This window comes from Malaclemys terrapin, chromosome 5 (genome assembly GCF_027887155.1).
Source record: "Malaclemys terrapin pileata isolate rMalTer1 chromosome 5, rMalTer1.hap1, whole genome shotgun sequence".
Taxonomy (NCBI): Eukaryota; Metazoa; Chordata; order Testudines; family Emydidae; genus Malaclemys; species Malaclemys terrapin.
The window spans coordinates 135,661,957-135,677,509 of record NC_071509.1 but is presented as its reverse complement, the minus strand read 5'-3'; the positions used below and the strand labels follow the sequence as shown (position 1 = coordinate 135,677,509).

At 64.5% G+C, this 15,553-nt stretch overlaps 1 protein-coding gene across 3 annotated transcripts in view; it reads right to left on the bottom strand.

Moving 5' to 3' along the window:
* The window catches only part of UBA6 (ubiquitin like modifier activating enzyme 6), a 52,505-nt gene extending 47,843 nt beyond the window's left edge, over nucleotides 1-4,662 (bottom strand). The window contains exons 1-2 of one of the 3 annotated variants that reach the window (XM_054030446.1): nucleotides 4,571-4,662; nucleotides 2,198-2,312 (exon numbers count right to left, since the gene is read on the bottom strand). The gene's annotated coding sequence lies outside the window, so the exon portion shown is untranslated. Of the gene's footprint in view, nucleotides 1-2,197; nucleotides 2,418-4,570 lie in introns of all 3 variants that reach the window. The other 2 variants (XM_054030445.1, XM_054030447.1) reach the window with 2 other exon arrangements.
* Between the last annotated feature and the right edge of the window lie 10,891 nt (nucleotides 4,663-15,553).

The window sequence follows — 15,553 nt, the reverse complement described above, 5'->3', positions numbered from 1 at the left end:
GTTGGGCAAAAGTCAACATGGTTTCTGTAAAAGGAAGTCATGTCTTACTAATCTATTAGAGTTCTTTGAAGGGGTCAACAAACATGTGGACAAGGGGGATCCAGTGGACATAGTATACTTAGATTTCCAGAAAGCCTTTGACAAGGCCCCTCACCAAAGGCTCTTATGTAAATTAAATTATCATGGGATAAAAGGGAAGGTCCTTTCATGGATTGAGAACTGGTTAAAAGACAGGGAACAAAGGGTAGGAATAAATGGTAAATTCTCAGAATGGAGAGGGGTAACGAGTGGTGTTCCCCAAGGGTCAGTCCTAGGACCAATCCTATTCAACTTATTTATAAATGATCTGGAGAAAGGGGTAAAAAGTGAGGTGGCAAAGTTTGCAGACAATACTAAACTGCTCAAGATAGTTAAGACCAAAGCAGACTGTGAAGAACTTCAAAAAGATCTCACAAAACTAAGTGATTGGGCAACAAAATGGCAAATGAAATTTAATGTGGATAAATGTAAAGTAATGCACGTTGGAAAAAATAACCCCAACTATACATACAATATGATGGGGGCTAATTTAGTTACAACAAATCAGGAAAAAGATCTTGGAATCATTGTGGATAGTTCTCTGAAGACATCCACGCAATGTGCAGGGGCGGTCAAAAAAGCAAACAGGATGTTAGGAATCATTAAAAAGGGGATAGAGAATAAGACTGAGAATTATTACCCTTAGATAAATCGATGGTACGCCCACATCTTGAATACTGCGTACAGATGTGGTCTCCTCATCTCAAAAAAGATATACTGGCACTAGAAAAGGTTCAGAGAAGGGCAACTAAAATGATTAGGGGTTTGGAACGGGTCCCATATGAGGAGCGATTAAAGAGGCTAGGACTTTTCAGCTTGGAAAAGAGGAGACTAAGGGGGGATATGATAGAGGTATATAAAATCATGAGTGATGTGGAGAAAGTAGATTAGGAAAAGTTATTTATTTATTCTCATAATACAAGAACTAGGGGCCACCAAATAAAATTAATGGGCAGCAGGTTTAAAACAAATAAAAGGAAGTTCTTCACACAGCGCACAGTCAACTTGTGGAACTCCTTGCCTGAGGAGGTTGTGAAGGCTAGGACTATAACAGCGTTTAAAAGAGAACTGGATAAATTCATGGAGGTTAATTCCATTAATGGCTATTAGCCAGGATGGGTAAGGAATGGTGTCCCTAGCCTCTGTTTGTCAGAGGGTGGAGATGGATGGCAGAAGAGAGATCACTTGATCATTACCTGGTAGGTTCATTCCCTCTGGGGGCACCTGGCATTGGCCACTGTCAGTAGACAGGATACTGGGCGAGATGGACCTTTGGTCTGACCCAATATGGCCGTTCTTATGTTCAGTACTGATGCTTTTTTGAGAGAAGTTCAGCTCTGACTTTTGCAATCCTGAAAGTTGTCAGAGTGACAGCTCTAGAGGCTAGGGTCATCTAATCCATAGAGCATTTATTATTTCTGCAGAACTATAAATGCACATGGCACTTGTCACAAATGCTCTGCCTCTGGTATGTTTCCCCCTCATACTGCACCAATGGGCTTTTTTTACGCTGTGAATATCTCATCATTACAGCACAAGAGAACTACACCAGCGCTAACAGTAGAAGCAATAACACATACTGACTTCTAGGTTTATCATCATCGTATCATCTAGACTAGACACACCAGAAGTATGGCCGGCCTGACTTATAAAAACACCTGCAGCTAGTCTACACTAGTGCCCCCACCATAGCTAGCATCAGTGCTATGCACCAACAATGACACCATGTCACAAAAACTACAGCCAAGACACAGCCCATTTGCCTTAACCCATTCTAGATCACATCCAGGGCAGGATTGGTAATTCAATCTCTATGTCTAATAATCTGAGCATTTTGTTGAGACCACCAAGGGTGCCAGTCAGCTCCAGTTACAGGATTTTTGCTGTCCTACACAACTGAAATGTGTGCCCCACTAAGCTTACAATCTCACACCCCAACAGCACCCTATTTGCCTAATGTTTAAAAGACTTCTGCAGGTATCCACCCTAACTTCAAGGCAGAGACAATTATACTGTCACTTCCTATATGAACATATGTGCTACAAATTAGATTGAAATCTTAATCATTTGGGAGGAAAAATTATATGTAAGATTTGTGGTATGAAACTGTGGCACTTACTCAAAAGGGAGAGCACACAAATATTCTGGTATTTGGTTAGTTCAGATATATTGGGAGGTCAGCAGGATCTGTTTCAGCCACTTCTGGTTGCTGGTAAGAGTTCAAAAGGGCTTCGCTGAAGCAAGAAATAGAAGGAGAGGAAGGATGAAGGGGAAAGTGGTTTGTATGAATACGAAACACCTCCAGAGATGACTAATGACTGTAAAGGTAATGCACACACCTGTAAGGACAGTAAAACACTTGGTAAGATTTCTGCTACCACTGATGGAATGGGATTTAAGAGCACCAGTGTTGGGTTGGGGGGAGGGAAATATGGGAAACGAAAAGGGAGAAAGGGCTACAACTGTTGTGATATTTTATATGGAAAACAAATGACCCCACATGTCCCATATGGAAAAGATGAGACCTAAATAAGTGCCTCATACAACCATATCCCTCCCTATATCCCCCATACTCATATTCCTATAACCCCAACCATCCACCAGCACCCATTCATTCTTATTCCTCTCAGCTCATACCTCCTCCCTTTCTACCCCCCACACCTACCCTAACACTCACCCCCCCAAAACCCCACACGCACTCCAGCCACAAGTCCCTCCGCCCAACACACCCCTTCTTACACCCTCCAGAACCTCCCTCCCGCACCCCCACCCCACTCCTGAGTCACCACCATGGGGGGCGGTGTCAAGCATATTTCCTGAGGGGCCACAACTGCACCTCTCAGAACATATCCATCCACCCCCCCCCACCTACCCCTTTCCCTCCCACCACCCCACCTACCCCCACCCCACCTCCCTCCTCCCACTCCACACCTGCACCCCACCTACCCCCCTTTCCCTCCCACAACCCCACCTACCCCCACTCTCACACAACCCCCACCCCACTCCATACCTGCACCCCACCTACCCCCACCCCACCTATCCCCCTTTTCCTCCCACCGCCCCACCTACCCCCACTCCCACACAACCCCCACCCCACCTCCCTCCCCCGACTCCACACCTGCATCGCACCTACCCCCACAACCCTACCCCCCCTCCACCTACCCCTTTCCCTCCCACCACCCCACCTACCCCCACCCCACCTCCCTCCTCCCACTCCACACCTGCACCCCACCTACCCCCACAACCCTACCCCCCCTCCACCTACCCCTTTCCCTCCCACCACCCCACCTACCCCCACTCTCACACAACCCCCACCCCACTCCATACCTGCACCCCACCTACCCCCACAACCCTACCCCCCCTCCACCTACCCCTTTCCCTCCCACCACCCCACCTACCCCCACTCTCACACAATCCCCACCCCACTCCACACCTGCACCCCACCTACCCCCCTTTTCCTCCCACCGCCCCACCTACCCCCACTCCCACACAACCCCCACCCCACCTCCCTCCCCCGACTCCACACCTGTACCGCACCTACCCCCACAACCCCACCCCCCCTCCACCTACCCCTTTCCCTCCCACCACCCCACCTACCCCCACTCTCACACAACCCCCACCCCACTCCATACCTGCACCCCACCTACCCCCACCCCACCTATCCCCCTTTTCCTCCCACCGCCCCACCTACCCCCACTCCCACACAACCCCCACCCCACCTCCCTCCCCCGACTCCACACTTGCATCGCACCTACCCCCACAACCCTACCCCCCCTCCACCTACCCCTTTCCCTCCCACCACCCCACCTACCCCCACCCCACCTCCCTCCTCCCACTCCACACCTGCACCCCACCTACCCCCACAACCCTACCCCCCCTCCACCTACCCCTTTCCCTCCCACCACCCCACCTACCCCCACCCCACCTCCCTCCTCCCACTCCACACCTGCACCCCACCTACCCCCACAACCCTACCCCCCCTCCACCTACCCCTTTCCCTCCCACCACCCGACCTACCCCCACCCCACCTCCCTCCTCCCACTCCACACCTGCACCCCACCTACCCCCACAACCCTACCCCCCCTCCACCTACCCCTTTCCCTCCCACCACCCCACCTACCCCCACCCCACCTCCCTCCTCCCACTCCACACCTGCACCCCACCTACCCCCACAACCCTACCCCCCCTCCACCTACCCCTTTCCCTCCCACCACCCCACCTACCCCCACTCTCACACAACCCCCACCCCACTCCACACCTGCACCCCACCTACCCCCACAACCCTACCCCCCCTCCACCTACCCCCACCCCACCTCCCTCCCCCGACTCCACACCTTCCCCCACAACCCCACCCCACCCCTCTACCCTCCCCTAGGCCGGCCGCAGCACGGCGGGGGGAGGATACGGATGCGAGCGGGCCTCGCCCCGCCTCACCCCCCGGCGCGGCCGGGCCCGCTGCCCGCAGCTCCCCGCTGCCCGGCCCGGTTCTCACCGCCTGGCGGGTTTCAGCGGCTGCGAGGCCTGGGCGCCGCCAACGGCACCGGGAGGTGAAGCAGCAGCAGCCGGGCCGGTGCCTGAGCCAGCGCTTCCCCGCCTGCGCGACAGAGGGGCCGGGCTCCCGCCGCCGCCAATCCCCGCCGCCCCGGCCCGGCAGCTCGCCCCGCCCCGGCCCCCGCCGGCCAGGCCTGGCGCCCAGACCCGCTTCCCGGCGCTGCACAGAGCCCCGGGCACCCAGCGCAGCCCCGCCCCGCACAGAGCCCCGGGCACCCAGCGCAGCCCAGCCCCGCACAGAGCCCCGGGCCCTGTACCCAGCGCAGCGCCGCACAGAGCCCCGGGCACCCAGCGCAGCCCCGCCCCGCACAGAGCCCCGGGCACCCAGCGCAGCCCAGCCCCGCACAGAGCCCCGGGCACCCAGCGCAGCCCAGCCCAGCCCCGCACAGAGCCCCGGGCACCCAGCGCAGCCCCGCACAGAGCCCCGGGCACCCAGCGCAGCCCAGCCCCGCACAGAGCCCCGGGCACCCAGCGCAGCCCCGCACAGAGCCCCGGGCACCCAGCGCAGCCCAGCCCCGCACAGAGCCCCGGGCACCCAGCGCAGCCCCGCACAGAGCCCCGGGCCCTGTACCCAGCGCAGCGCCGCACAGAGCCCCGGGCACCCAGCCCAGCCCAGCCCCGCACAGAGCCCCGGGCACCCAGCCCAGCCCCGCACAGAGCCCCGGGCACCCAGCGCAGCCCCGCACAGAGCCCCGGGCACCCAGCGCAGCCCCGCACAGAGCCCCGGGCACCCAGCGCAGCCCAGCCCCGCACAGAGCCCCGGGCACCCAGCGCAGCCCCGCACAGAGCCCCGGGCACCCAGCGCAGCCCAGCCCCGCACAGAGCCCCGGGCACCCAGCGCAGCCCCGCACAGAGCCCCGGGCCCTGTACCCAGCGCAGCGCCGCACAGAGCCCCGGGCACCCAGCCCAGCCCAGCCCCGCACAGAGCCCCGGGCCCTGCACCCTGTACCCAGCCCAGCCCCGCACAGAGCCCCGGGCACCCAGCCCAGTCCAGCCCCGCACAGAGCCCCGGGCCCTGTACCCAGCGCAGCGCCGAGCCTCAGAGCCCCGGGCCCTGTACCCAGCGCAGCGCCGAGCCTCAGAGCCCCGGGCCCTGCACCCTGTACCCAGCCCAGCCCCGCACAGAGCCCCGGGCACCCAGCGCAGCCCAGCCCCGTACAGAGCCCCGGGCACCCAGCGCAGCCCCGCACAGAGCCCCGGGCCCTGCACCCTACACCCAGCCCAGCCCCGCACAGAGCCCCGGGCACCCAGCGCAGCCCAGCCCCGCACAGAGCCCCGGGCACCCAGCGCAGCCCAGCCCCGCACAGAGCCCCGGGCACCCAGCGCAGCCCCGCACAGAGCCCCGGGCACCCAGCGCAGCCCAGCCCCGTACAGAGCCCCGGGCCCTGCACCCTGCACCCAGCCCAGCCCCGCACAGAGCCCCGGGCACCCAGCGCAGCCCAGCCCCGCACAGAGCCCCGGGCACCCAGCGCAGCCCCGCACAGAGCCCCGGGCACCCAGCGCAGCCCCGCACAGAGCCCCGGGCACCCAGCGCAGCCCAGCCCCGTACAGAGCCCCGGGCCCTGTACCCAGCCCAGCCCCGCACAGAGCCCCGGGCACCCAGCGCAGCCCAGCCCCGCACAGAGCCCCGGGCACCCAGCGCAGCCCAGCCCCGCACAGAGCCCCGGGCACCCAGCCCAGTCCAGCCCCGCACAGAGCCCCGGGCACCCAGCGCAGCCCCGCACAGAGCCCCGGGCACCCAGCGCAGCCCAGCCCCGTACAGAGCCCCGGACCCTGCACCCTGCACCCAGCCCAGCCCCGCACAGAGCCCCGGGCACCCAGCGCAGCCCAGCCCCGCACAGAGCCCCGGGCCCTGCACCCTGTACCCAGCCCAGCCCCGCACAGAGCCCCGGGCACCCAGCGCAGCCCCGCACAGAGCCCCGGGCACCCAGCGCAGCCCAGCCCCGTACAGAGCCCCGGGCCCTGCACCCTGCACCCAGCCCAGCCCCGCACAGAGCCCCGGGCACCCAGCGCAGCCCAGCCCCGCACAGAGCCCCGGGCACCCAGCGCAGCCCCGCACAGAGCCCCGGGCACCCAGCGCAGCCCCGCACAGAGCCCCGGGCACCCAGCGCAGCCCAGCCCCGTACAGAGCCCCGGGCCCTGCACCCTGCACCCAGCCCAGCCCCGCACAGAGCCCCAGGCACCCAGCGCAGCCCAGCCCCGCACAGAGCCCCGGGCCCTGCACCCTGTACCCAGCCCAGCCCCGCACAGAGCCCCGGGCACCCAGCGCAGCCCAGCCCCGCACAGAGCCCCGGGCACCCAGCGCAGCCCAGCCCCGCACAGAGCCCCGGGCACCCAGCCCAGTCCAGCCCCGCACAGAGCCCCGGGCACCCAGCGCAGCCCCGCACAGAGCCCCGGGCACCCAGCGCAGCCCAGCCCCGTACAGAGCCCCGGGCCCTGCACCCTGCACCCAGCCCAGCCCCGCACAGAGCCCCGGGCACCCAGCGCAGCCCAGCCCCGCACAGAGCCCCGGGCCCTGCACCCTGTACCCAGCCCAGCCCCGCACAGAGCCCCGGGCACCCAGCGCAGCCCCGCACAGAGCCCCGGGCACCCAGCGCAGCCCCGCACAGAGCCCCGGGCACCCAGCGCAGCCCAGCCCCGCACAGAGCCCCGGGCACCCAGCGCAGCCCCGCACAGAGCCCCGGGCACCCAGCGCAGCCCAGCCCCGCACAGAGCCCCGGGCACCCAGCCCAGCCCAGCCCAGCCCCGCACAGAGCCCCGGGCACCCAGCCCAGCCCAGCCCCGCACAGAGCCCCGGGCACCCAGCGCAGCCCAGCCCCGCACAGAGCCCCAGGCACCCAGCGCAGCCCCGCACAGAGCCCCGGGCACCCAGCGCAGCCCCGCACAGAGCCCCGGGCACCCAGCCCAGCCCCGCACAGAGCCCCGGGCACCCAGCGCAGCCCAGCCCCGCACAGAGCCCCGGGCACCCAGCGCAGCCCAGCCCCGTACAGAGCCCCGGGCCCTGTACCCAGCCCAGCCCCGCACAGAGCCCCGGGCCCTGTACCCAGCCCAGCCCCGCACAGAGCCCCGGGCACCCAGCGCAGCCCCGCACAGAGCCCCGGGCACCCAGCCCAGCCCCGTACAGAGCCCCGGGCCCTGCACCCAGCCCAGCCCCGCACAGAGCCCCGGGCACCCAGCGCAGCCCCGCACAGAGCCCCGGGCCCTGCACCCTACACCCAGCCCAGCCCCGCACAGAGCCCCGGGCACCCAGCGCAGCCCAGCCCCGCACAGAGCCCCGGGCCCTGCACCCTGCACCCAGCCCAGCCCCGCACAGAGCCCCGGGCACCCAGCGCAGCCCAGCCCCGCACAGAGCCCCGGGCACCCAGCGCAGCCCAGCCCCGCACAGAGCCCCGGGCACCCAGCGCAGCCCCGCACAGAGCCCCGGGCACCCAGCGCAGCCCAGCCCCGTACAGAGCCCCGGGCCCTGCACCCTGCACCCAGCCCAGCCCCGCACAGAGCCCCGGGCACCCAGCGCAGCCCAGCCCCGCACAGAGCCCCGGGCACCCAGCGCAGCCCCGCACAGAGCCCCGGGCACCCAGCGCAGCCCCGCACAGAGCCCCGGGCACCCAGCGCAGCCCAGCCCCGTACAGAGCCCCGGGCCCTGTACCCAGCCCAGCCCCGCACAGAGCCCTGGGCACCCAGCGCAGCCCAGCCCCGCACAGAGCCCCGGGCACCCAGCGCAGCCCAGCCCCGCACAGAGCCCCGGGCACCCAGCCCAGTCCAGCCCCGCACAGAGCCCCGGGCACCCAGCGCAGCCCCGCACAGAGCCCCGGGCACCCAGCGCAGCCCAGCCCCGTACAGAGCCCCGGACCCTGCACCCTGCACCCAGCCCAGCCCCGCACAGAGCCCCGGGCACCCAGCGCAGCCCAGCCCCGCACAGAGCCCCGGGCCCTGCACCCTGTACCCAGCCCAGCCCCGCACAGAGCCCCGGGCACCCAGCGCAGCCCCGCACAGAGCCCCGGGCACCCAGCGCAGCCCAGCCCCGTACAGAGCCCCGGGCCCTGCACCCTGCACCCAGCCCAGCCCCGCACAGAGCCCCGGGCACCCAGCGCAGCCCAGCCCCGCACAGAGCCCCGGGCACCCAGCGCAGCCCCGCACAGAGCCCCGGGCACCCAGCGCAGCCCAGCCCCGTACAGAGCCCCGGGCCCTGCACCCTGCACCCAGCCCAGCCCCGCACAGAGCCCCAGGCACCCAGCGCAGCCCAGCCCCGCACAGAGCCCCGGGCCCTGCACCCTGTACCCAGCCCAGCCCCGCACAGAGCCCCGGGCACCCAGCGCAGCCCAGCCCCGCACAGAGCCCCGGGCACCCAGCGCAGCCCAGCCCCGCACAGAGCCCCGGGCACCCAGCCCAGTCCAGCCCCGCACAGAGCCCCGGGCACCCAGCGCAGCCCCGCACAGAGCCCCGGGCACCCAGCGCAGCCCAGCCCCGTACAGAGCCCCGGGCCCTGCACCCTGCACCCAGCCCAGCCCCGCACAGAGCCCCGGGCACCCAGCGCAGCCCAGCCCCGCACAGAGCCCCGGGCCCTGCACCCTGTACCCAGCCCAGCCCCGCACAGAGCCCCGGGCACCCAGCGCAGCCCCGCACAGAGCCCCGGGCACCCAGCGCAGCCCCGCACAGAGCCCCGGGCACCCAGCGCAGCCCAGCCCCGCACAGAGCCCCGGGCACCCAGCGCAGCCCCGCACAGAGCCCCGGGCACCCAGCGCAGCCCAGCCCCGCACAGAGCCCCGGGCACCCAGCCCAGCCCAGCCCAGCCCCGCACAGAGCCCCGGGCACCCAGCCCAGCCCAGCCCCGCACAGAGCCCCGGGCACCCAGCGCAGCCCAGCCCCGCACAGAGCCCCAGGCACCCAGCGCAGCCCCGCACAGAGCCCCGGGCACCCAGCGCAGCCCCGCACAGAGCCCCGGGCACCCAGCCCAGCCCCGCACAGAGCCCCGGGCACCCAGCGCAGCCCAGCCCCGCACAGAGCCCCGGGCACCCAGCGCAGCCCAGCCCCGTACAGAGCCCCGGGCCCTGTACCCAGCCCAGCCCCGCACAGAGCCCCGGGCCCTGTACCCAGCCCAGCCCCGCACAGAGCCCCGGGCACCCAGCGCAGCCCCGCACAGAGCCCCGGGCACCCAGCCCAGCCCCGTACAGAGCCCCGGGCCCTGCACCCAGCCCAGCCCCGCACAGAGCCCCGGGCCCTGTACCCAGCGCAGCGCCGAGCCTCAGAGCCCCGGGCCCTGCACCCTGCACCCAGCCCAGCCCCGTACAGAGCCCCGGGCCCTGGACCCTGTACCCAGCCCAGCCCCGCACAGAGCCCCGGGCCCTGCACCCTGCACCCAGCCCAGCCCCGCACAGAGCCCCGGGCCCTGCACCCTGAACCCAGCCCAGCCCCGCACAGAGCCCCGGGCCCTGTACCCAGCGCAGCGCCGAGCCTCAGAGCCCCGGGCCCTGCACCCTGCACCCAGCCCAGCCCCGTACAGAGCCCCAGGCCCTGGACCCTGCACCCAGCCCAGCCCCGCACAGAGCCCCGGGCCATGGACCCTGTACCCAGCCCAGCCCCGCACAGAGCCCCGGGCCCTGCACCCTGTACCCAGCCCAGCCCCGCACAGAGCCCCGGGCCCTGCACCCTGTACCCAGCCCAGCCCCGCACAGAGCCCCGGGCCCTGCACCCTGTACCCAGCCCAGCCCCGCACAGAGCCCCGGGCCCTGCACCCTGTACCCAGCCCAGCCCCGCACAGAGCCCCGGGCCCTGCACCCTGCACCCAGCCCAGCCCCGCACAGAGCCCCGGGCACCCAGCGCAGCCCAGCCCCGCACAGAGCCCCGGGCCCTGCACCCTGAACCCAGCCCAGCCCCGTACAGAGCCCCGGGCACCCAGCGCAGCCCAGCCCCGCACAGAGCCCCGGGCCCTGCACCCTGTACCCAGCCCAGCCCCGCACAGAGCCCCGGGCCCTGCACCCAGCCCAGCCCCGTACAGAGCCCCGGGCACCCAGCGCAGCCCAGCCCCGCACAGAGCCCCGGGCACCCAGCGCAGCCCAGCCCCGCACAGAGCCCCGGGCCCTGTACCCAGCGCAGCGCCGAGCCTCAGAGCCCCGGGCCCTGCACCCAGTCCAGCCCCGTACAGAGCCCCGGGCACCCAGTGCAGCCCAGCCCTGCACAGAGCCCCGGGCACCCAGCGCAGCCCAGCCCCGCACAGAGCCCCGGGCCCTGTACCCAGCGCAGCGCCGAGCCTCAGAGCCCCGGGCCCTGCACCCTGCACCCAGCCCAGCCCCGTACAGAGCCCCGGCCACCCAGCCCAGCCCAGCCCCGTACAGAGCCCCGGCCACCCAGCCCAGCCCCGTACAGAGCCCCGGGCCCTGCACCCAGCGCAGCGCCGAGCCCTGGACCCTGCACCTAGCGCAGCGCCGAGCCTCAGAGCCCCGGGCCCTGTACCCAGCGCTGCACAATGCCCCGGGCACCCAGCCCAGCCCCGTACAGAGCCGAGCCTCAGAGCCCCGGGCCTTGCACCCAGCCCAGCCCCGTACAGAGCCCCGGGCCCTGCACCCAGCGCAGCGCCGAGCCCTGGACCCTGCACCCAGCCCCACTCCTACACAGAGCCCCGGGCCCTGTACCCAGCCACGCACAGAGCCCCGGGCAGCCAGCGCAGCCCAGCCCCGCACAGAGCCCCGGGCCCTGCACCCAGCGCAGCGCCGAGCCTCAGAGCCCCGGGCCCTGTACCCAGTGCAGCGCCGAGCCCTAGGCCCTGCACCCAGCCCCACTCCTACACAGAGCCCTGTCCAGAGCTCCCGGCCAGCCCAGCACACACAGAGCTACCCAACCCAACCCAACCCAGCCCTGTACAGTGCCCCAGCGTCTGTGCATCCCCTTCCCCTCGGCTAGGGTGACCAGACAGCGAGTGTGAAAAACCGGGACTGGGGTGGGGGTTAATAGGTGCCTACATAAGAGAGAGCCCCAAATATCGAGACTGTCCCTATAAAATCGGGACATCTGGTCACCCTACCCTCGGCCCCGGTAGCCAGCCCCACTCCTACACAGAGCCCAATACAACCGGGCCCCTCAGCCCCTACAGTCCATCGTGCAGTAGAATCTCCCAGAGCCCTCCTGCCTTCCTTAGCCCCACCCAGAACCCCAGACAGAAACCCCCCTACCTCATACAGCCAGCCGCACCCCAGGTGCCCCTCCATGTAAGCCCAGGCACAGAGCCCGATACCCTACACAGCCAGCCCTACTCCACAGAGTCCCCTGGCCTCCCACCAGCCCATACAGAGCCATTCTCACCCCCAGATGCCCTTTGCAGCCCCACCCAACTAGCCTTATTTCCCACCAGCCCCACGCTGGAGAACTGCCCTTGCCTCTCCCATTCGCTATTCAGCCATGCCTATCCTCTACATCCCCCTTGTCATCTTCCTCCCGCACCTGTAGTCTAAAGCTCCCTCCTCAGGGAGACACCCCACTTAGGGTTGCCAGGAGATCCGGTCGGAAGGGGACCCTGGTGGCTCCGCTCAGCACTGCTGACCAGGCCACTAAAAGTCCAGTTGGCTGCAGCGGCACCTCCACACAGCTCCCGGAAGCAGCCGGCCTGTCCCTCTGGCTCCTAGCCACAGGGATGGCCGGGGGTAGGGCGACCAGATCACAAGAGTAAAATATCGGGACACATGCTGGGGGCGGGCGGGAGCCATAGGCTCACAGCCCCCACCAGAGCCATGGAGGAGGGGGTGCACAGCTCTAGGAAGCTGCAAGGTGGGGGTGGAAGGGCACGTGGCCCTGGCTGCAGTCCCCGACAGAAGCCGTGGGTCGGGGGCGCACTGCCCCAGCTCCAGCCCCCGCCGCGGATCCGGGGCATACGGCTGTGGGTCGGGCATACGGCTGCGGCCCCCACTGCAAGGCGGGGTCTCAGGGTTGGGGCGCGGGAGCGGAAAGTTCAAGGTGCTGACTGCGGGAGGGAGTTTGGATGCGGGAGGGGATTCCGGGCACGCTTACCTCAGGCAGCTCCCTGAAGCAGCAACATCTCCCTCTGGGTCCTAGGCAGAGGCGCAGCTAGACAGCTCTGCGAGCTGCCTCGCCCGCAGGTGCTGCCCCTGCAGCTCCTATTGGCCGTGGTTCCCAGCCAATGGGAGTTGCGGAGCCAGCGCTCATGGCGGGGGAAGCACGCAGAACCCCCATGGCTGTCCCTGCACCTCAGACCCAGAGGGAGATGTCGCCACTTCCTGGGATCTGCGCAGAGCCAGCCGGGTAGGGAGCCTGCCAGCTCCATGCCAACCGGAGGCCTGGCAACCCTACAATATTGGGAGAAATGGTGTCCCGATTGTATATCGTTCAGGATGCAGGACAGAGAGTTAAATATCAGGACAGTCCTGATTTTATCAGGACGTCTGGTCACTCTAGCCGGGGGGCTCCGAGCGCCGCCCCTGCAGCTCCCATCGCCCAGGAACCAGGGCCAATGGGAGCTGTGGTGGTGCTGCCTGCAGACAGGGCAGAGTGCAGAGCCACCTGGCCACCCCTGTGCCTAGGAGCCAGAGGGACATGTCGGCCACTTCCAGGAGCCGCCTAAGATAAGCGCCACCCGGAGCCTATGCCCCAACCCCCTCCCGTGCCCCAACCCCCTTCCCCAGCCCCTCACCCCTTCCTGCACCCCAACCCCTACACCAGCCCTGAGCCCCATCCGACACTCCAAACCCCTTGGCCCCAGCCCAGAGCCCCCTCCTACATTACAAACCCCTCAGCCCCACCCCAGAGCCCACCCCCCCAGCTGGAGCCCTCACCCCCCGCACCCCAACCCCCTGTCCCAGCCTGGTGAAAATGAGCGAGTGAGCGAGAGTGGAGGAGAGCGAGCGATAGAGGGAGGCGGGATGGAGTGAGAAAGGGTGGGGCCTCAGAGAAGGGAAGGGGCAGGGCAAGGGTGTTCGGTTTTCTGCAATAAGAAAGTTGGCAACCCTAACCCCTATCCCAATGCTCCATCATAGCCCTGTGTATGAACTCCAGCGTCTACATTCCACAGCGACCACCCACATCCCTACTACCTCACAGAGCCACACTTGTCCCTGCTTCTCCCCGATACAATCATCCTCACTTCCCCATCTCATCATACACAGCTGCCATCACCTCTCATCAGCCTTTCCCTAGAGCAGTGGCTCTCAATGTTTCTAGATTACAGCGCCCCTTTCAGGAGTTTGATTTGTCTTGTGTACCCCCAAGTTTCACCTCACTTAAAAACCACTTGCTTACAAAATCAAACATAAAAATACAAAAGTGTCACAGCACACTGTTATTGATAAATTGCTGACTTTCTCATTTTTACCATAACATTATAAAATAAATCAATTGGAATATAAATATCTTTCTTGCTTTTCAGTGTATAATATATAGAGCAGTATAAATAAATCATTGTATGAAATTTTAGTTTGTACTGACTTTGCTAGTGCTTATTATGTAGCCTGTTGTAAAACTAAGCAAATATTTAGATGAGTTGATGTACCCCTGGAAGACATCTGAGTACCCCTGGGGTACACGTACCCCTGGTTGAGAACCACTGCCCTAGAGAACCAGCCACACCTCCCCTGACCTGCTACACACCCACCTGAATCCCACAGCTTCCTCCTCACAGATACGCCCCAGTTGCTACGCTTTGCCATAACAATACACAGCCACTGTCTCCTGAGAACTATCCTTACCCTTCCCGCCCCATAGAAATGCCCTGTCCAACACTCTCATCTCTTCCATCCCTCATTGACACCCATCTGTTACCCCCACAGAGACTCCTTCACCCAACCCTACAGCCCCCACCATTACACATTTCACTTCCTCCCCACAGAGATACCCTACTTCCAATCTCCATAGAGCCCCTAGGTACTTTCACCTACCTTCATCCTCTGTAGATATAGGTCTGTACTGTAGACCTGGCCTAGATAGCATAAAGTGATAGCAATATTATTGTTTTGATTTATAGTGGGTTTTAAAATATATTTCTCACACAGCTGAGCTGGGATTGCCCTATAAACACACGATTCATGTTCAGTTTGTCTTCACCTACATTAGGGCTATTTTTCAAAAAGTTCCCTTTGTTGCTTGCTAACAGCAGTTCACCTCCAGTGCTGTTAACAACTTTGGGAGCACTAATGTAGACAGGCTGTTGCTATTATTTTAGGCTCTGGTTCAGCACTACCTAAGCACCTTTGTGGGTAATTACCTTGTTGAGTTGGAGCTTTAATCATCTTGTTGGATTGGACCTTCTCAGGGTAAGTCTAATCAAAACATTGCTTAGGCTTGGTCTACACTAACCCCCCAAATCGAACTAAGGTACGCAACTTTAGCTACGTGAATAACGTAGCTGAAGTTCGAAGTACCTTAGTTCGATCTTACCTCGGTCCACACGCGGCAGGCAGGCTCCCCCGTCGACTCTGCGGTACTCCTCTCGTCTAGCTGGAGTACCGCAGTCGACGGCGAGCACTTCCGGGTTCAACTTATCGCGTCCAGACAAGATGCGATAAGTCGAACCCAGAAGTTCGATTGCCAGCTGCCGAACTAGCGGCTGGGTATAGACGTACCCTTAGAGGTATTAGCAGCCATCAGCCCCCCAACAGTGTAGAGAACAAAAAAGTATTAGTGAGTTGAGAGACTTGCTGATTTCACACTTTCCCTCATGTTATGGAGTTTGAGTTCCCTTTGAAGTTACTGGTTATAGGAATTGCTTTGCCATATCAGACATGTGGTCACTCTAGGCTGTTGTTTTGTGTCTAACGGTGACCAGATGCTTTAGTGGAAGTTGCAAAATGCCACATAGCAAATAATTTAGAAATAATTGCCGTAGGAGAAGTTCTTTCTAAACCCCATCAATTAGTGGTTGGAGTATGCCCCGAAGCATGACAGCTTATTTGCAGATGAGTTAAAGTATGATTAAGTTGTCTAA